The sequence below is a fragment of the Dermacentor silvarum genome, chromosome 1, assembly GCF_013339745.2.
Source record: "Dermacentor silvarum isolate Dsil-2018 chromosome 1, BIME_Dsil_1.4, whole genome shotgun sequence".
Classification (NCBI taxonomy): Eukaryota; Metazoa; Arthropoda; class Arachnida; order Ixodida; family Ixodidae; genus Dermacentor; species Dermacentor silvarum.
This window is the reverse complement of record NC_051154.1, coordinates 404,688,530-404,708,575: the sequence shown is the minus strand read 5'-3', so window position 1 is coordinate 404,708,575 and position 20,046 is coordinate 404,688,530. Positions and strand designations below refer to the sequence as shown.

At 45.5% G+C, this 20,046-nt stretch overlaps 1 long non-coding RNA gene across 1 annotated transcript; it reads right to left on the bottom strand.

Annotated features, from left to right (window-relative positions):
* Positions 1-1,600: 1,600 nt before the first annotated feature.
* LOC125942526 (uncharacterized) lies at positions 1,601-16,458 on the bottom strand. Its single transcript, XR_007465184.1, has 3 exons — positions 16,416-16,458; positions 10,557-10,680; positions 1,601-1,693 (listed from the first exon to the last, which is right to left on the bottom strand). It is a non-coding gene; the product is annotated as an uncharacterized LOC125942526 (long non-coding RNA).
* Between the last annotated feature and the right edge of the window lie 3,588 nt (positions 16,459-20,046).

Below are 20,046 nucleotides of genomic sequence, written 5' to 3'. Positions count from 1 at the left end.
AGGTAAAGCAAAAAAAATTGTTCGATTTTGATGCTCCAACGGGTGAAGTTTATAGAAATGCCCTATTTGCTTTTAATGGCTGAGTTGGGGATTTGTAAACTTAATGCTTCTATTTTTTTTTCAAATTTACGAACATCCTGCAATTCTTTGAAAACCTTACACTATCTAAACGAAAATTCTAATTGCTGCACTCTCTGCAATTTAACTTTCCCTCTTAAATGCAACGCATTTCATTCAAATCGGTTCAGCGGTTTTCTCATAAAAGCATTCCTGCATTTTACAGGTATTTGATAATCCGGCATCGAAGATAGGCCCGAGCTAAAGCTTCCTCTTAAACAATGGATCCCGCCAGTTTTATGGGAAACCCATGAAACAGAACCCTGACGTATACGCAAGACCGTGGCCACAGTGGTGCATAAATAAAAAGTCTGCTCAAAGAAAAAAAATATATATTCAACGGAAGCTTCGCGGGAGCCTTTATCTCGGCCAGACATCTCTCAAGAGTGCGGACGAGCTTTCTGGCGAGGTGTCTAGCAAAACCGTCGATTCATTGTCAGTAGAGCAAGTAGCTGGCCGTCTTCGAGATAACGCTGATACACAAGCGCGCTGTTTCCAAGCACCGAGGTGAAGCCACAGCTTCAGGGTGTGTTTCTTTTTATTGCGCTTTCTTTAGTTGCGCGTCATAGCATACGTCATAGCGGGAATTTCGAATTCTTTAAGGTCGATACGCCACGTGGTGGCGAAAAAAGGAAACTGTACGAAATGTCCCTAATTCCTGGTATTGTTTCCCTTAATATTGCACCGATACTCATACGCCCACGAAAGGGGACAGGAGGATAGCCTCCGTGGTAGGTTTTTTGGTAAAATACAGCACGCATATGCAGAAGGTGTGGGTTAGACTTCCACCTCCGGCGAGTTATTTCTGCCGTGAAGTCAACCGTAACAGGTAATTTCTCACAGGGTTTCTCTTATCTATTATTTCCTGCATATGGTAAAAATTGTAAGGAAAACTGTGGATGTGGTGTCGGTCATTCTTCAAGTGCACCGAGTTAAGCAGGTACGAGAACGGGGTTGAAGGATACGTCAACCCTTAAAATTAATGAAATGCTAGAGCGGAATAAACATTTTCGTGAGAAATAATAACCTTTGTTTTAGTATTCAAGATGAGCTCATCTTTTGAGAAAGTAGCTCCACGGTTCCGAGACGACGCTGTTAACAGGCTCTGTAATCATTGGTTTGAATTTAAATGATCTGGGTCACCCGCGAAAATATTCGTAAGTTCGTGTAATGCCGCCTGAAACTACGAACGGCGTTGCCCACCAGTTCAATGAATGCGGTGTCAATGTTACTGGCAAGTTCTAATAATCACTGGGTCCAAACAATCAGCCGCCAACTCACTTTGTATTCTTCGGAAAGCAGTACTGCCCAAACTAGGCGCAAACCATGCAAAATCTTAAAATGTATCCTGTAATTACGACAATCATTACGGCTAGTAGTAACAATCAGGCATTTTTCACGTTGGCATAGTTTTCTAATCAAGCAGTAAGCAGTTACTGCCCAGTTGCTGCAGGCTGGCACTCACCATTAGGCATTTTGCGATGTGTATTTGGTAGCGGCTTCTCTTCACCATGTGAGCAGGGTTGTAGGGGCATTTCAATATAGTTTCATGCCGAGCCTGGTTGCTTGCCATAGTCTAAACAGGGAAATGTGAAAACGGCAACATATAGGTTAAATTTGTGATTGATCGACAGATTGGACTCCTGAGGAAACCCATGTGCTATGGCAGACACCTTAGGGGGGACTGCGGTTTAACTTCGCCCAACTTTTTTACCGTACACAAAACGCTTGCAACATGAAAGTGTTCCCCGCTAGTTGAAGTTGTAATAGACAGTTAAGCAGATCGTTACTTACGTTCCACTCCGCTAACATACCACGCACTCGCTTGCTGCGTGAACTGCGTAGATTTAGCTTATTTGACACGCGCGTCTTCCAGAGACGCCGCCCACGCGCTTTCAGCGTGGCTGTAAAACGACAAAGCAAGCAGTAGACGCACCCTCCGCTCAAACGGCTTCCTAGCGGAGCGTGGGCAGCGTTCTTCGTTCCGCTGCCGATGTGAGCGCTGTGCGCAGGCGAATTAGCGTTCCCGCTAGCGTTCCGATGAGCAGCTGCGCGCAAATTGTTAGGATACGCCGGTCCATGCGGAGCGGGCCGTGAACGCTCTACTAAAACTGTCTAATGTGGCCACCGCAGTCTGTTGTCAAACATGCGACCTCTTTGCTCAAGGGTGAAATAGTCCTCCATGATAGTTTTTCTACATGTATCGTTTATAATGTAAAGCATAGAGTTTCATATTACTATAACTAGAGGGCAATGTGGCGCTGCGATCGTTCAACTATCATGGGAATTATGGTAAGTACAGGCTACGGATTGGTATTCTGTTGACTGGCGAACTAGTCTACAGGTATTTTTTTGTCAGTTTTGGTTTCGCTAGTTTTGTTCCAAGCGCAGTTGCTACAATCCACAGTGGGGCAGTGCGGCGCAATACTCTCGAGCTCTCTGTATTTGGTTGGTCGCTCGAAGTAGCGATAGGGTTCTTTATTCTATGGCGATAGCATGCTGAGCTAGCGGCTGGAACGATGCTTGTGTCGCGGCGTGTTGACGAAGCCCTGACGAGAAAGCGACTGCTGACTGCTTGCATAAAGCATTTTGTTTGCTACATAGTTGCTCTTCTACTGGCTTGACAGTCAAATTTTATCGAGGGCTTCATTGCACATTACTCGTTTATGTGTTCATTGAAATGGTTGTTTCAGGACATTTGAGAACACAAACTTACTTGTGGTAGGAAAGGTTGCTGCTTCCTTGCTGTAGTCTGCTGTCGCAAAACGGGTAAGCGCAAAGCCACGACGTAACAGTTGCTGGCGCGCACTTCAGAGGAAGCGGTACGTCAACATAAAATATAGTGAAGCATGCTCGTAAGAGGCCACAAGCGTCCAAGATAGCACTGCAGCAGATGTGTTTAAAAGTACTCGAAGACGTTCATCAATCGTGACAGCCGATGCAGCCTTTCGAAAGAGCGAGAGAGTTCGCAAGTGCGTCTGCGCAGACGCAAGTGCGTCTGCGAGAAAAGTTCACTTTCCTCGCGTTCGCAGCGAGCAGGCGTCGTAGCAGACGACACTTGTAACATTTCTCTCAAAGGCGCAACACTTTTCTCATAATACAAAATTTTTATTCCCACAAATATTTGAGTATTTTTTATATAAGCACATGCACGGTTGTTATTGCTGTTGTGAAAGTAAATAAATAATTATTCAATGGCGCTAAATCAGGCAGAACGATGCATACCCTGGTGGTAAACCATGCTTCAATCTCAAAGTCATACAAACTTTATTCAATGTATTTTGCATTATATAAAACACAACATAAATAAAGTTAATTTTTGCACGAAAATGGTTTTATACAGCTTCGTTTACTGCGCCGCATGCAAACGCCACCAGTTTCAAGACAGAAGTCAATCCGAAGCCTGTACTTCCCATCATTCCCATGTAGGTTGAGGCGACGTTCAGGAGAACCCCCGTAGACACTAGCGCCACTTTTCCCTCTAGGTTTTTTATTTAGAAACGCTATGATGTAAAGCAAACAAAAGCTTGAGGTCTGATGGTGCCACGGAAATAGATTGACTTTATTCAATGGAAAAATCTGCAGACTATGGAATCATCCCGAAAAAATATGCACATCCCACACAGTATGGGAATGGGTGAAAGCGAAGCTTCCGCGAGCCAGCAAAGGAAAATGGCGTAGTGTGACGCGCTGCAGGTTTCAGTCACAAACGCGTCCCTCAGTTGCCATCGTGAACTTTACAGAGCAAGCGGAAGCTTTATTCAGCATTATAAGTTGTTGAATTCCAGAACACGATGTGCTGAACGTTGTATAAACAACGGTGTAAGGTATATACTTTTTAGCTAAGGACACTTGCGAGACGCGATCGAACAGATAAAGTAGCAATAGCGCGCGTCCCTCAACACGGGGACGGCAGCGGATACCTATTGGCGGGACGACGCAACTTCACTTAGAACGCTGGCGAGAGCTTGCGCGGGCAAGGAGTGCGTGCATAACACAAGCACCCAGAGAACGGCATCTGCACGAGGCGTCGCGTCGCCGTATCTGCTCCGTTATCTCCCCACGTATCTGCTCCGTTATCTCCCCCAGCTGGTGCTTTTATTAAAATTTAGGAAAGGAAGTTTATAAATAGTCTGTAAACCAAAGGGAAAATGGACAAAAAGATAAGTTCTCCAACGTAGGAGGCAAACCTACATCCTCGGAATTACGTATGCGGTGCTCTACCTTCTTACATAGCGATGGCCTAGGGATTGGCAGCATCCATGCCATAAGGTAGCATCTGAGGGTTCATTGGGCAGTTTCCGGCGCCTAAACTCCCAATACGAGACATCAGTGGCTAAATAAACGTCCCATATCTGCTGCCATGGCGGTTATTGGAGCTTTGGTTAAGGGTTTTATTGTCCTGGAAATGAAACCTGCGCCATGCATGTCCCGTCGAATCCTGTAGACGCGAGAAACCCTGAAAAATGGGGTCTAGGCTGCTGCCATGGCGGCAAATTTCCATGTGGCGTCCCAATGCACCTATAAGGTGGTTAATCCCTCGTGTCGGGGAGAAACACCGCTTTTCCAAATGGTGAGGTCCCATATGGACCGAGCATCTGGCGGTGAGCGCGCTTGTACCTACTCTACCCGTAGGTACGGTTGCTGCACTCGTCTGCCAAAGTCGCGGCGGATGGTCTACCAGAATGCCGTCTGCGGTTAGACAAGGGATGCCCCGAGACAACGCTTATAAACCTCTGTAGGTATCCCTTCCCAGATGCGAGCCCCTCAAGTAGCCGAACACGATGCCGGCGGATATCTCTACTTATTAAAAAAAAACCGTGGGTTTACGATGGCATTGAGATTCGAGCCGCAATCAGTACCTTCCTCTTAGTAGGCGGATGCTCTACCATTACACAGCCACGGCTGCTCCAGGGACAAGAGGAAGCTTTAGCTCGGGGCCAGCTTTGATTTTCTTATACGAATATTTTGTCACGGGAAACGGTATAACTGATAATATATTCGCAAAATATATACAGCGAGCTGTATAGCACTGCCAAGATGGCGTAAAGGCAATCTCTTCAATCGTCGTCTTCTGATCAACGTCAATGATCAATGATTAACATCATCTTTGTGCCATTGCGCGCAGTCTCGTAACGTAAACCTCCGGCCGGAAAAGCGGCAACCCGGCGCCTGAGACAGGTTGGTAGGCGCGAGGTATGGCTAGAGCCGGGCCACGTGCACGACGTCTGAGGAAGGAGAAGACGTGGTAGGATCGAGCGGGGCTATTTCGTAAGTGACATCCGTCAATTGTCGCAGGACGCGATAGGGGACAGAGTATCTCCAAAGTAGTTTTTCAGAAAGGCCAACGCGCCGAGACGGGGACCAGACAAGGACAAGATCACCCGGCGTCGTACAACAACTTCTGCCGTGATTGCGACACAGAGAGGCGAAGACGGGCAATGTGACGTGCCTTTTCTGCTATAGCGATGGCGTCACGCGCGTATTCCGTAGACAATGCGGCCGGGGTCGAAATAAGTGTGTCAAAAGGGAGCGTAGGTTCTCGTCCGTATAGAAGATAGAAGGGAGAGTAGCCGGCGGTGTTATTGCGTGAGGAGTTATAGGCAAATGTGACAAAAGGTGGCGCAGTGTCCCAGTCAGGGTGTTGGTGTTACACACTTATTCAAATGGTCGTTTTGATTTCTCGTGAAAATAATGTACGCCCCCGAGTGTAATCTAACCCAAGAAGTATAATTGTGCTACATGCCACGCGTGATTTTTAAAAGCTCTATAAACGATGGTGTTTACTTGGCGCGTACTTGTGTTCTTCGTCATTTTGCAGCTAAGCTGACTGCGTGTCGCTCACGCTTCTGGGAAACGCGCTCTTGAATACGCAAAACTGACGAATTTCTCTGCGTTGCCCGAGAGAGGGAAAAGTAACCGGAGGGGACCGTAATTGACGCTAAGCTAAGGTATTCGCGCATTTATACGAGGTTTCTTTTTAATCGAGACATCTCAATCAGACGGTGGCGCTTACTGTACTTATATACATATTCATCTAAAGAACAGTATGTCAGCTGTTCCAGTCATAGGTAATGACTGTGCGTTGCAGTAATAAAGTAAGGGCTGTGATTTCGTAGTGATACTTTGCGCTCGATCCTACGTCACTCTTACCACCCACCGTGAACGGCCGGCTATTCCAGTTCATAACACGGGCGGAGCGTCGCTCAAACCACTCACGAAGAGCAAGAAGGAATACCATCGCTATACAAACACGGCCTAAGGTTCAAAAGACTTTTCATGTGCTTAATAATTATTTCATAATCCAATGCTCTTTAGTTTTACTACATATTTGAGTTTCGCTGACGATTTTCTTGGTACTCTTATGTTTGCTGCATTCCCTCTTGGAATCTCACTTGTTACAAAATAGCCGTGTAACCTCCTGAGATATAAGGATGAGACATTTGTACAACGAGACGCAGATTAATGTAGCTGCTTGTGTGGGGCTCTTTTTACAATTCCGCATTACACAGATATGACAGGTTTCCCGATTCACATTGCAATAAATAATTCATTTCTTGTAGCTGAAGGCTGTGCGGATTCTGGAGTCATCCCGCGGGAACCTGCAGCACTGCTGCAAGCTGGAGTGCGCCACGATAAAGCACCTGATCTGCATGCTTTCACAAAGCTGCGTACAAAACTGTCACTACCTTGTGTGTTGTAGGATATGTTTGTGTAATCCGCAATAATTTTATTGTGTGTGCCGTTTTCATGATTCCTAGTGGCAGATCACTTGCATATCATATTTGGTCATGTGGAGTGCCCTCAGTTCAATGAACTTACCTAAACTAGCCTCCTCTGAGTTAAATATAGCTCTGACTTGAGTAACTATGCGTGATTTACTCTGTAGAGGCTGTATATTAATATAGTGAGATTGCCTTTTTAAGATAATCGTTGAGAGGCATGAGGTCTCGAGATGTGTATTTTTTGTCATTTTTATTATGCAGTCTTGTGAAGCTGACTTCTCACAGTATTGCCTGTATATCTATATTGTTCCCTCTAATCGGTCACGCTTAGGTATTGCATACCCTATTTCATCTCTTAAAATTAGCATACAAACAGAAAAATCTTATTCTTTATTATGTAGCTGCTGAATCCCTAGTCACAGTATGAGAAGGTAATTTCTCAAGCATATAGCAGACCATTAACCTTTTAATGTGCCAAATTTAATATGCGCCCCAAGGGCAGGTTGGCTTAAGGTTGGAAGCTGGTCTACTACTAAATCATAACATTCCGCCCAGAGCAACATTTGCAAGCCACCCGGCAGTGCAGCTAAAGGCTGAGCATTCACCATTACATTGGCACTTTTTTTTCTGCGTGCAGTAGTTGCAAGCCACGGCAGTGCAGCTGAACGCTGAGCGTTCACCTTTACATTGGCTTTTTTTTCTGCGTGTCTCTGGCCTTATCCAGTTGATGTTGGATAAAGCTTATTTGCTCTCACTTATCTGAAATGCAAACAAGCCTTTTTACCTTCTCTTTCTTATTACTTGTCAGCTGCCTAATACTCAAGTTTCCAGTGAGATGGTAACAGTGGTGACTACTGCCCAGAACTGATATGTGCGTCTGTGGTTTGTCGTAGCACGTGCTCACTACCTCGGATTTACTGAGATGTCACAAGGAAGTTTGCTTCATGCTCAAGCTGCCCTGCACTTGGTGGAAATGTTGAAATAGTCACTTTTTAATATAATAATTTGTTGTGCTTTTAGGGAATTGAGTTTTCAAACAGAATAATGCGCACTAGTTAGAGGGTCTATCAAAATGTTTTCTACCACCTAAATACATGGTTTAAACTGATTTACGGCTACTTCACACAAGTGTATGATTCCTACATGTAACACGTGCATATTCTGTGGAGCAGTACTGCTTCAGCAATGCTCCAGTCACTTTTGGGGTGGCGTTCCAATAACCACAAGGACGTCGCCCAAGAAGAAGCTTTGCACCCCAGAGGTGCGAATGCTATTCTAGTACGTGTGGCAAGGCAGTCAGTTGAAATCTTCGTTTTTATTGTGGGTCATTTGAAGTCAAATTCTTGTGGATGACTGCTACATGATATCTCGTCCAGATACACAATTCATAAGGCTATTCTAACTATTATTGCATTTTTGCTCCCTTCGGCTTGCAGCAAGGGGGATATCAAGTACACGGGATATATCAAGACCACATTATAGTCACTGTTTGCTTGTGGCTTCTGAGGACATGTGTGAAAGGCTTGGAAAATAAATATCAGTGTTTGAAAAGACTGGTGTGTTTCGCTAACAGGTACATACCTTTATATCCCACTCATGTTTAAGGTTACATCAGAACACTACCAGAATTTTTTTAATGCTGGAGAAAGTGGGTATGTCACCAGGATGTTTCTAGGGCGAGCAACAGAAAGTTGGAAAAAACTTACAAGGATGTTTCCAGGGCGAACAGCAAAAAGTAGGGAAAAAGTTACTAAGATGTTTGTAGGTCAAGGAACACAAAGTTGGAAAAAAAGCTACAAGGATGCTTCTAAGATGGTAACTAAACCCTGTTTTTAATGTTTGAATGACGTGCATTCATAGTTTAAAGAAAGTTTGTAAATAAAATTTCTATGCAATATCGGTGGCCAATAGTCGACAGGATGTTGGTACGAATTATTTAGGAAGTTTAAAAACGGTTTGACAACTTTCAATATACCCTTGGTAGGCTCTAGTAACATTTGTATCAAAAATTTTATTCAATGTTACTAGAAAATTTTGTAAGGTTAACAGGCGTCACGGAAAAGCAAGAACAAAAGCGTGATTTTTCATCATTGCGCGCAGACCTTAGACATGTCCGCCACTTTTATTGCGATAGCATTTTATATCAATACTCCAAGCAGATTTCTGCCGTCGGATTTCTGCCGTGGCTGTGAGGTACCGTATAAATTCCAAGGGCGATAATATCGTCTCCACGCGCCATATGATGTATGTGTGAGTGAAAGCGCGCGAAGGACGTGCGCTTTCACGGAGCGCGAACGCACGGCGGAAAGCAAAGGGGACCGTCGCGCGAAAGGCCATGGGGGGATGGGAGGGAGGGGGGCGACGTTGTGCTACGGCATCAACGGCGCAAGGGGAATTGGCGACTCAGTCGCGAAAGGAGTAAAGCAGGAAGGCAGCGCGGGAGGTTGGGTGCGGCTTCTACTCGGCCCACAACTGCGTACTTGTACTTTGCGCGGCAGTGGGCGGTTGCCGCCAGCGTATCTTGAAAGCGATCAGCAGACTGCTCATAGATTCGTATGCGCTGTGCTTTCGTCGCTCACTTTCCGTTGAAGTGATAGACCGTACCAACCTTCGCTCGCTGCTGCTGCTGCGCTTGCTGACGCCATCGTTTTCACAGCGGCTGTCTGCGGTCGTCGAGTGGGATCTATTCATGTTCTTGGGCGCGCTGACATCATGCTTTTTATTTCAGTTAGTAAGCGAATGTGACCAAGTTTATACAGCAGACAAAACAACTATCCTTACTCCGTATAGCTCTCTACTAATTTGCAATCGCAATTGATGCTTCGCCTTCAGGGCGAAACTGCGAGTTTCTTTCTGGTGAACCCGCTTCTCCTGAGCCTCCAACGTCTTCTCCGGCCCAGATCTCGCAGCAAGCAAAACTCTCCGAGACCTTTTCAGCTCGACCCGACGCACAGAGGGGACGCAGCAGACAGCCATTTTCTTTCGCTTGAAATACCACGTGCCCCAAAGTCACTCTTTGAGGTTTTTATGTCATTGAGGCCAGTTAACCCGCATAACAATTGGGTCGTAAAGCAACCGCCGTGACCGTGTACTACCAGCGTTGTGTGTCACAGTGAAAACCGAGCGGTGCGGGGCTGTTCAAAGGCTGTTACCACCCTCAACGGCAGCGCTGCTGTCCATGCACTCAGACTAGGGCGCGAAGTGATGCCCTATTTAGGACCACGGTCAGTGAAACAAGTATAGTAAAAAAGTGCACTGATATTGTAAGCGCGAAAATCATTCTGTGAAAGAAAAAGAAAGACATCACAATAACAGGACAGAAGCGTGACATTGTCAATAAATTGGGTAAACGTCCAAAATGACAAGAAGGAACTTAAACCGTCAGAGATGGAAAAACAACTATAGAAGGGACAGATAAGTGTTTATGCTGCTACAAAATCACATCACAGAAATCTGCAGGCGCCACGAGTCACTGAATACTAAACATGGGATGGCTGTAATGGTCAAGCTAAAGCGAGAAAAAGAGAGAGGCAAGGCATACCGCTGCACACTGAATTAAGTTGGCCTTTCATGGCGAGTCCACTGGTGAAGTAGTTTGGCCAAAGAGTGCCATCTGCCTAGAGACGGTCAGAATCTACTCTGGGTAAGTCCTTTAAAAAAACTGAAAATCTGATATCGGGAAACGAGTAGAATACTCCAAGAACTGTGTCTTACCTTAGATGAAACGCTTGATTGTATTGTTGAGCGGGCACGCTTACATGTGCTGTATTAAATCACTGCCCGGCACAATATGGTCAGCTGAGAATGGGCACTGGCTCATGCACCGCTGCGGGAAAGCCTGTGGAACAGATAAAAATCGCTGCAGCAATGCAGGCCCAGAAGAGACTTACTCAACAATTTTTTTGTTTTATCCGGTGTTTATCTCGTGTTTAGCAATCCATCATCCGTTTTGACACCTGTGCTAAAGCACAACTGGTGGCAAACCGCCACGCACATGGATCCAAAGCATTTGCTGATGATAGTTATACAAGCGATTTTAACGAATTTCAGTTAAATTATGCGCTTAATGCTTGATTATTCCTGTCTTTTAAATTATTCTGAATCATTTGGTTTACTTTAAATCGGTTTTGATCAATTCTGCGCTTGTTTTGACCCTATTTTGAGCACTTGTTCTTGAGCGTGATGACGCGACGGACGCCGACAGCCCGGACCCCTAAAGTGCTTCGCACTTAAAACAAATTGCAAGTAGCGTTCCTTGTTCAAGATAGTCAAGAGCTTGCATTTACTTCCAAGGCCCTGAGACAGCATCTTAACCGACGAAAGCAACATCTCCTAGGGCAGGTTGAGAACGACACACATAACAAGGAGTAAACGTTTCTCTCAACGCGAAGAAAGAGGATGCATGAAAATGTATTAGTATGCAAGATATCTACCGATAAACAGTGTGGCCAACATTGGTCACCATGCAAGTGCTAACCAGATTGAACTTTTTTGTCAAGGGTAATTGCAACAAACTTGCGGCCAAATGAAAGAAAGAATTGTTCAGCTTGAAGACTCATTCATACCGAAGACTGACAGCAGTCACGCGACCAAGTTGGTCGCAAAGCGACGAGTCACAAATTGTCGCAAATGTTCGCTTTTATGAAAAACAGGCCATTTTCGACGAGTCGCCCGCTGCTCAATTTTTCAGTCACGCGACCACAGTCGTAAAACTGCTGAACCAATCAGATGCGCAGGAACAGGACTTCGGTGTACGCTGATACTTATTTTACGGGGCGATGCCATTGTGAACAGATGACGACTAGCCGGCCGCTCTTGCCGGTGTGAGCATCTGTCGCCTTCAGTCACTTTTTGGTCGCCAGTCACAAATGGTCGCGCGATCACCTTTAATGAGCCTTAACTAATAAATTTACAGTTGCGCTTGAACAGCTATGTAGTCACAGTGGTAGCAGGCTTTAGCAATACACTTAGGGGTTTAAAATGTGGTATCGTGCATGACCATTTCACAGAGCTAGCTCTTCTTAGCTCGTTGCTCAGTTTCGCGTCTCTGGCGGTGTCCAAATGCAAGAGAGATGCTTTCATTGTTGGAAGGTGACGCGATGCTTGCATCAGTCAATGAGGAGTGTTCGGTGACGTAATGCAAAGCTTGGTTCCCTGTAACACAGCCAGATGGTGTCGCTCTCCGCGCATCACGGGCGGCGAGATCGGGACCGAAAACGCCTAATACGCACCCCATTTAACGCTTAAACGTCAGTGTTACACATTCCTAACAGTATTTGAGGTTTTTCCCTTCGTGAACCATACGTGGCGGATACGTGTTGACACAACACATGCAGTACGCGAAGCAACTGCTACTGCGTACCAAAAACAACATCCTAACAGTTAGGAAGCGTCTCACGTTGCTAGCATGAATAATACTTCCAAAAATACTAAAGGAGTCTCGATGATGCACGCGCGAGTTATAATTTTTGGGGTCGAATCGAATACATAATACTTTCGAATGCGAAACAGCCGTTTTCAACATTATTCCAAAAGGATGTTTACGGTGTGAGAAAATGTCTGCTTTGCTTTGTGTGGGATGTCGTGATGTGCTTTTATTAAAATTTAGGAAGGAAGTTTATAAATAGTCAGTAAACCGAAAGGAAAATGGACAAAAAGATAAGTTCTCCAACGTAGGAGGCAAACCTACATCCTCCGAATTACGTATGCGGTGCTTTACCTTGTTACATAGCGATGGCCTAGAAATTGGCAGCATCCATGCCATGACGTAGCATCTGAGGGTTCATTGGGCAGTTTCCGGCACCTAAACTCCCAATACGAGACATCAGTGGCTAAATAAATGTCCCACATCTGCTGCCATGGCGGTTATTGGAGCTTTGGTTAAGGGTTTTATTGTACTGGAAATGAAACCTGCGCCATGCATGTCCCGTCGAATCCTGTAGACGCGAGAAACCCTGAAAAACGTGGTCTAGGCTGCTGCCATGGTGGCAAATTCCCATGTGGCGTCCCAATGCACCTATAGGTGGTTAATCCCTCGTGTCGGGGAGAAACACCGCTTTCCAAATGGTGAGGTCCGATATGGACTGAGCATCGGGCGGTGAGCGCGCTTGTACCTACTCTACCCGTAGGTACGGTTGCTGCACTCGTCTGTCTGCCAAAGTCGCGGCGGATGGTCTACCAGAATGCCGTCGGCGGTTATACAAGGGACGCCCCGAGACAACGCTTATAAACCTCTGTAGGTATCCCTTCCCAGATGCGAGCCCCTCAAGTAGCCGAACACGATGCCGGCGGATATCTCTACTTATTAAAAAAACCCGTGGGTTTACGGTGGCATTGAGATTCGAGCCGCAATCAGTACCTTCCTCTTAGTAGGCGGATGCTCTACCATTACACAGCCACGGCTGCTCCAGGGACAAGAGGAAGCTTTAGCTCGGGGCCAGCTTTGATTTTCTCATACGAATATATTGTCACGGGAAACGGTATAACTGATAATATATTTACAAAATATATACAGCGAGCTGTAGCACTGCCAAAATGGCGTAAAGACTATCTCTTCAATCGTCGTCTTCTGATCAACGTCAATGATCAATGATTAACGTCATCTTTGTGCCATTGCGCGCAGTCTCCTAACATTAACCTCCGGCCGGAAAAGCGCCAACCCGGCGCTTAAGACAGCGTGGTTGGCGCGAGGTATGGCTTGAGCCGGGCCACGTGCACGACGTCTGAGGAAGGAGAAGACGTGGTAGGATCGAGCGGGGCTATTTCGTAAGTGACATCTGTCAATTGTCGCAGGACGCGATAGGGGCCAGTGTATCTCCAAAGTAGTTTTTCAGAAAGGACAACGCGCCGAGACGGGGACCAGACAAGGACAAGATCACCCGGCGTCGTACTACAACTTCTGCCGTGACTGCGACGCAGAGAGGCGAAGACGGGCAATGCGACGTCCCTTTTCTGCTATAGCAATGGCGTCACGCGCGTATTCCGTAGACAATGCGGCCGGGGTCGAAATAAGTGTGTCAAAAGGGAGCGTTGGTTCTCGTCCGTATAGAAGATAGAAGGGAGAGTAGCCGGCGGTGTTAGGGCGTGAGGAGTTATAGGCAAATGTGACAAAAGGTAGCGCAGTGTCCCAGTCATGGTGTTGGAGTTACACACTTATTCAAATGGTCGTTTTGATTTCTCGTGCAAATAATGTACGCCCCCGAGTGCAATCTAACCCAAGAAGTATAATTGTGCTACATGCCACGCGTGATTTTTAAAAGCTCTATAAACGATGGTGTTTACTTGGCGCGTACTTGTCTTCTTCGTTATTTTGCAGCTAAGCTGACTGCTGGTGATCAGACGAAACATACATAGAGAGCATTTGAGTGATAGTGCGATTCAGACGTTCACTAAGACCGTTCGTTCGGGGGTGGTACGCAGTCGTAATAACTCGTACGCAATAACTCAATCACATCCACGTTAACCACGTTGGCAATTGGCTAAAACAGCACCAATACCGTATCCACTCGCGTCTAAGCGTACTTCCGTTGGAGCATTGGGATCAAAGTGGGCGAGAGTCCGCGGGGTAGTGAGTAGCGTGATCAAGTGTGAAACGGCTGTGGCTTGAGGGAAACCCCACGAAAACGGAGCGTCTTTCCTGAGAATATCTGTTAGTGGACGGGCTATGTCTGCAAAATTTCTGACAAATAGGCGGAAATACGAGCACAAGCCCACAAAGCTCCGAACATTCTTGGAGCAAGTTGGTACAGGGAACTCGATGACAGCACGAACCTTGGCGGGGTGGGACGGACGCCAGTTGAAGCGACGAGATGTACGAGGATGGTAATTTGGCGGCGACCGAAGTGGCATTTCGAAGAATTAAGTTGTGGCCCAACCGCCCGAAACACCGACAGGATGGATAGAAGACGTGTGAGGTGTGTGGAAAATGTCGGGGAGAACACGATCACGTCGTCCAGGTAGCACAGGCAGATAGACCATTTAAAGCTGTGCAACAGCGTGTCCATCATTCGCTTGATTATGGCCAGAGCATTGCACAAGCCAAATGGCATAACATTGAACTTATAGAGGCCGTCAGCGGTAACAAATGCTGTCATTTCACGGTCCCTGTCGTCCATGGCGATCTGCCAGTAAGCAGAGCGCAGGTCGATCAAGGAAAAATAGGTCGCGCCGTGAAGGCAATCCAGAGCGTCATCAATTCGTGGAAGAGAATATACATCCTTCTTGGTGTCCTTATTGCGATGCCGATAATCAACGCAAAATCACCAACTGTTGTCTTTCTTTTTAACTAAGATAACAGGGGAAGCCCATGGACTCGCAGACGGCTCAATATTGCCTTTAGAAAGCATCTTGTCAACCTATTGTTGAATAACTTGGCGCTCGGATTGTGACACGCGATAAGGTCGCCAGTGAATCGGAGGCGCATCGGCTGTATGTAAGCGATGTTTGACGAGAGAGGTTTGACCTAAGGAACGGCCGTCAAAGTCGAAGATATTGGAATATGTGACGAGCAAATAACGGAGGTCATGTACTAGGGAAGGCAGAAGGTCCGGGGCAATCATCTTTGTGATAGTGCTCTGTACCGACGGGGAAGTGGGCGCGTCGGCGGACAAAATTGCTGACGTAGGATGAGGTGACAGTGATGAAATCTGGCAGTCATCCGATGGTGACAGGGTAGCCAAAATTATGCCTTGGGGAAGAACTTGAGGACAAAGTTCGAAGTTCAAGAGGGGCAGGCAAGTCTGGTTGGTCGCAATACTCACAACAGTGTGGGGAAAGGATATTTTGTGCGACAAAAGGACACTGGTAGACTGAGTAACCACATAGTCACCATTCGGTACACTGGCGGCGACAATACAAGGTACGGCGACAATACATGGGAGTGCTTTGGGCGGCAAACGAACAAACTCGGCACAAGAGTGCTGGCTCTGGACTACGTCAGGAGTGTCTAGTGAATCGGGGAAGTCAAGTTCAACGACACCGGCCAAGCAGTCAATTACAGCGGAGTAGTCAGTCAAGAAATCGAGCCCAAGGATTACGTCATGAGGCCAGTGGCGAAGAACATGAAACAACACGGAAGTGTGGCGGCCACCGACGCTCGCGCCTGCGGTGCACATTCCAAGCACGGCCGGATTTCCGCCGTCAGCGACACGCACAGCGATGGACAAAGTGTTGGCACTTTGTGTAAGCGTTCACGGAGATCAGCGCTCATGATACAAATATGTGCACCGGTGTCGATAAGAGCAGTAGCGGGTAGGCCATCCACTTCTACGGCAAGTTGGTTCTCGTGCGTGGGCAAGGTTAAAAGAGGCTTTGCAGGTCGTGGGTCCAATGCAGCGTCACCTCCGGGAGCTGCATTGCTCAATTTTCCTCGGAAGAGCGGCCAGAGGGGTCGCGGCGAATGTCAAAAAATAGGCGAGGGAAGGAAGGTTGGCGATACCGGCAGTGACGGGAAATATGTTCAACGCCGTGGCAATGAAAACATATGGGCTTATCGCCTTGGGTTCTCCACTGGGCCGGATCACGATAGCGGCGCAACGTTGCTGTATTTCTGTAAGGCAGAAGAACAGAACTGACCCGAGGGTGAGGCAGGGATGCAACAGGCTGGAGTCCTGCGTTAGCCAGCTCTTCCCTGTCGGTCGGGAATCGTCGCAAGGGCGTGCGAAATAGGAAGGTCGCGACGACACCTCAATTTCACGACGCACGATGCGGACGAGGCTATTGGTGCTCGGTTGCTGATTGGGCGGCTGAACGTCCGCGCAGGACGATGTAGCGGCCGTGTTTGGAAGCCGCCTAAATTGCTGGGCGATGCGGTCTCTCTTAAGTACTTCAAAACGCCGGCATTCCTTGATAATGTCTTCAACGGTCGAGCACTCCTTAAAGACCAGCAAGTTGAAAGCATCATCAGCAATGCCTTTCAGGACGTGACTTACTTTGTCCGCCTCGGTCATGGTGGCATCAACTCGGCGACAAAGGGCGATAACCTCAAGGATCCACGACACGTACGACTCAAGTTAAAGTTTATTCATCAACGATGTCAGCTTTACAAAGAGGTGCATACATAATTAGTACATACACAGGGAGTCCCAAAGTTAGAAACTGTCAGGGGGACTCCCATACATGAAGAAAATGAAAGAAAAAAAACGAGATATAGATCAATCATCGGTTATGGTGATTTTACAAACAATTAAAAAAATGAGGAATAGTGCGAAAAACAAGAATATAAGGCTGTTTAGTAAGACAAAAAATGGCAAAGAAAACTTCTGTAATAAACAAGCAATGCAAGTTTACAATACAATAAAACTGGGAGTAATATACCATGTAGTATTATAGCTACGTCAATTATTAGTATTACAATCACAAAAGTATGTTGTTAGGATGAAGAGAGTTGTATAAAATATTTCTTAACTTGGTTCTTGAATATATGTTCTGTGGGTGATTACTTAATGGTTTTGTGGAATAGAATTCCACAGTTTGATTCTCGCAAATGTGGTAGTTATTTTACCATAGTTTGTGCGCACTTTAGGTAAAAGGCGGTTATCGAGTTCAGAGAACCTAGTAACGTTAGTATTTACAAAAGTTTCAATCACAAAGCCATCTATATGTGCAATATTACGAAATAACTTATATATCACGATTCGTAACTTAAACTGAAAGAGCTGATGTACAGGATGAATGTTTAAACTGCAATAAAGTGGCGTTGCTTTGGATAGGAAATGGCTGAAAGTCATGAGTCGAAGCGCCTGATTTTGCAGGCGTTGAAGTTGGCGGAGGTGTGCGAAGTATGTGTTACCCCACGCTGATATGCAGTAAGATAAATGGCTGTGATTGTGTGCATGATAGAGGGAATCGATAATGTGCGGCTGAAAATATGAGCGGGTTTTGAGTATGGCGCGTGTTGCAAAAGAAATCTTACGGACAAGCGACTGCGCATGAAGATTGAATTTCAGGTGCCTGTCTAAAACTACGCCTAGAAACTTTGTGCAATCAGATATTGGTATTAGGTTGTTGTCGAGACATACAGATAAAGATTTCGAAATAATGTCGGGAAGGAAAGAAAAACCATAAAAAACGTTTTTAGCGGATTGATGCACAACCTGTTCTTACGACATCAGGAAGTTCTGTTATGCAGGTCAACGCTAAGATTTCGCTGTAGCTTGTCGACATTATTAGCGCAAGTAAAAATAGTCGTGTCGTCTGCATATAATATACAGTCGGTAGTGGTCAAAACATAAGGTAGGTCGTTAATAAATAGTACATACAGAAGTGGGCCTAGAATCGAGCCCTGAGGAACGCCTTGATTTATGTTCTTAGCAGATGAGAGTTTGTAGTCAATCTGACCAAAGTGAGTACGATTTGTTAGGTAGCTAGAAATAAACTGGAGTGGCGGGCCATTTATGCCGTAAAATTCAAGTTTATGTATAATAATTTGGTGAGAAATGGTGTCAAAAGCTTCTGTTAAATCTATAAATACACTTCCAACCAGCAAGTCTTGGTCGATTGCCTTTTTGACTTTATCGGTGAAGGTTAGAAGCGCAAGCTCGGTTGAGCAACCCTGCCGAAAGCCATACTGTTTAGGTGATAGTAGATTAAATTTTGCTAGATAGGATGATAAACGTGCATGAACTAGTCGTTCAGTTATTTTACTAAAATTAAAGAATACAAATAAGCCTGTAGTTATTCAGAAGTTCGCGATTGTCTTTTTTGTAAAGAGGTGTTATTTTACAAACTTTCAGAGAATTGGGGAATATGCCTGTTTTAAACATTTTGTTAACAATATCTGCTATGATAGGAGACAGTTCATTAGAAACTAACTTGATACGATATAGGTGAACAGAGTCTAGGCCAGGTCCAGTGGACCTAAGCGAAGATATAACATCAAGAACTTCCTTTGCACTCGGAGGTCGCAAGTAGAAAGAATGAAGATGACGAGGCAATGCCGGTAATGGGGTATCTGCTTGAGAATCGCAACTACTACCTAAATACTCACTGAAGGCATCCGTGATATCAGAAGGATGACAGTATGTCTGTGTGTCAGTTTTATTTTAGTTAAATGCTCACGACATTAATTATTTAAGAATTCGTTGATAACCTGCCAGTTTCGCCTCGTATTATTGCCATTATCCAAGATCTTGTTCTGAAAGTAATCTCGTTTGGCACATTTAAGTGTGTCTGGAAGTGTGTTAGAATATTTCTTGAAACGAGATTTAAGTTCACAGTTAAATGGCTCACAGACTACCCTTTCTTGGAGCCGATTTTTCTTCAAGATACATCGAAGTAGCGCCCTCGTGACCCAAGGTTTTCGAGGGGAACTAAAAAAAACTAGTTATGGTAAATGTGGTAGTGCATTCGTGAATGCAGCGAGTAACTTCAGCCAAAAACAACTGATAAGCCTCTTCATCGCATGATTCACATAATACGGCGGACTGACCCTTTGACTGACCCTTTCGTGGAGCCGATTTTTCTTCAAGATACATCGAAGTAGCGCCCTCGTGACCCAAGGTTTTTGAGGGGAACTAAAAAAAACGAGTTATGGTACATGTAGTAGTGCATTCGTGAATGCAGCGAGTAACTTCAGCCAAAAACAACTGATAAGCCTTTTCATCGCATGATTCACATAATACGGCGGACCAGTCATTTGACTGTATCATAGAAATAAATTTTTGGGAGTCAAAGTATACTTTCTCATTCTTTTAAGTCGATTTAGAATTTTCTGTACCTAAAGTCAGGAATATAGGGTAGTGGTCGGTTATGCTGTGGTCGATGACTCCTCGTTGTAAAATCTGTACTAATGTTGGTTAATATGCGATCAATTAACGTATTATATCCTGTCACGTAACATCTAGTTGGAGAAGTTATTAAAGAAGCAAGGCCATAGCTGAGAAAACACCCGAGATCATCATAACATGATGGAATATTAGGGTGGATAATGTTTATGTTGATGTCTCCGCAGATAATAACATTTTTGTTTTCGTTCGTAACAGTGCGCAACAACTCTTCAAACTGTCGACAAAACTTAGAGTATGACGATGAAGGTGAGCGATAAATGCACGCTAACACTGTGTTCCGGCCATCAATCGAAAAAACACTCTGATGCAATTCTAACCATATAGACTAGCAGAGCAAATTAGAAAAGGCAAGATCATTGCGGCGTTTGCATGGCAATGACGATTTAATAAATATTGCAGATCCGCCGCCACGTTGCGTA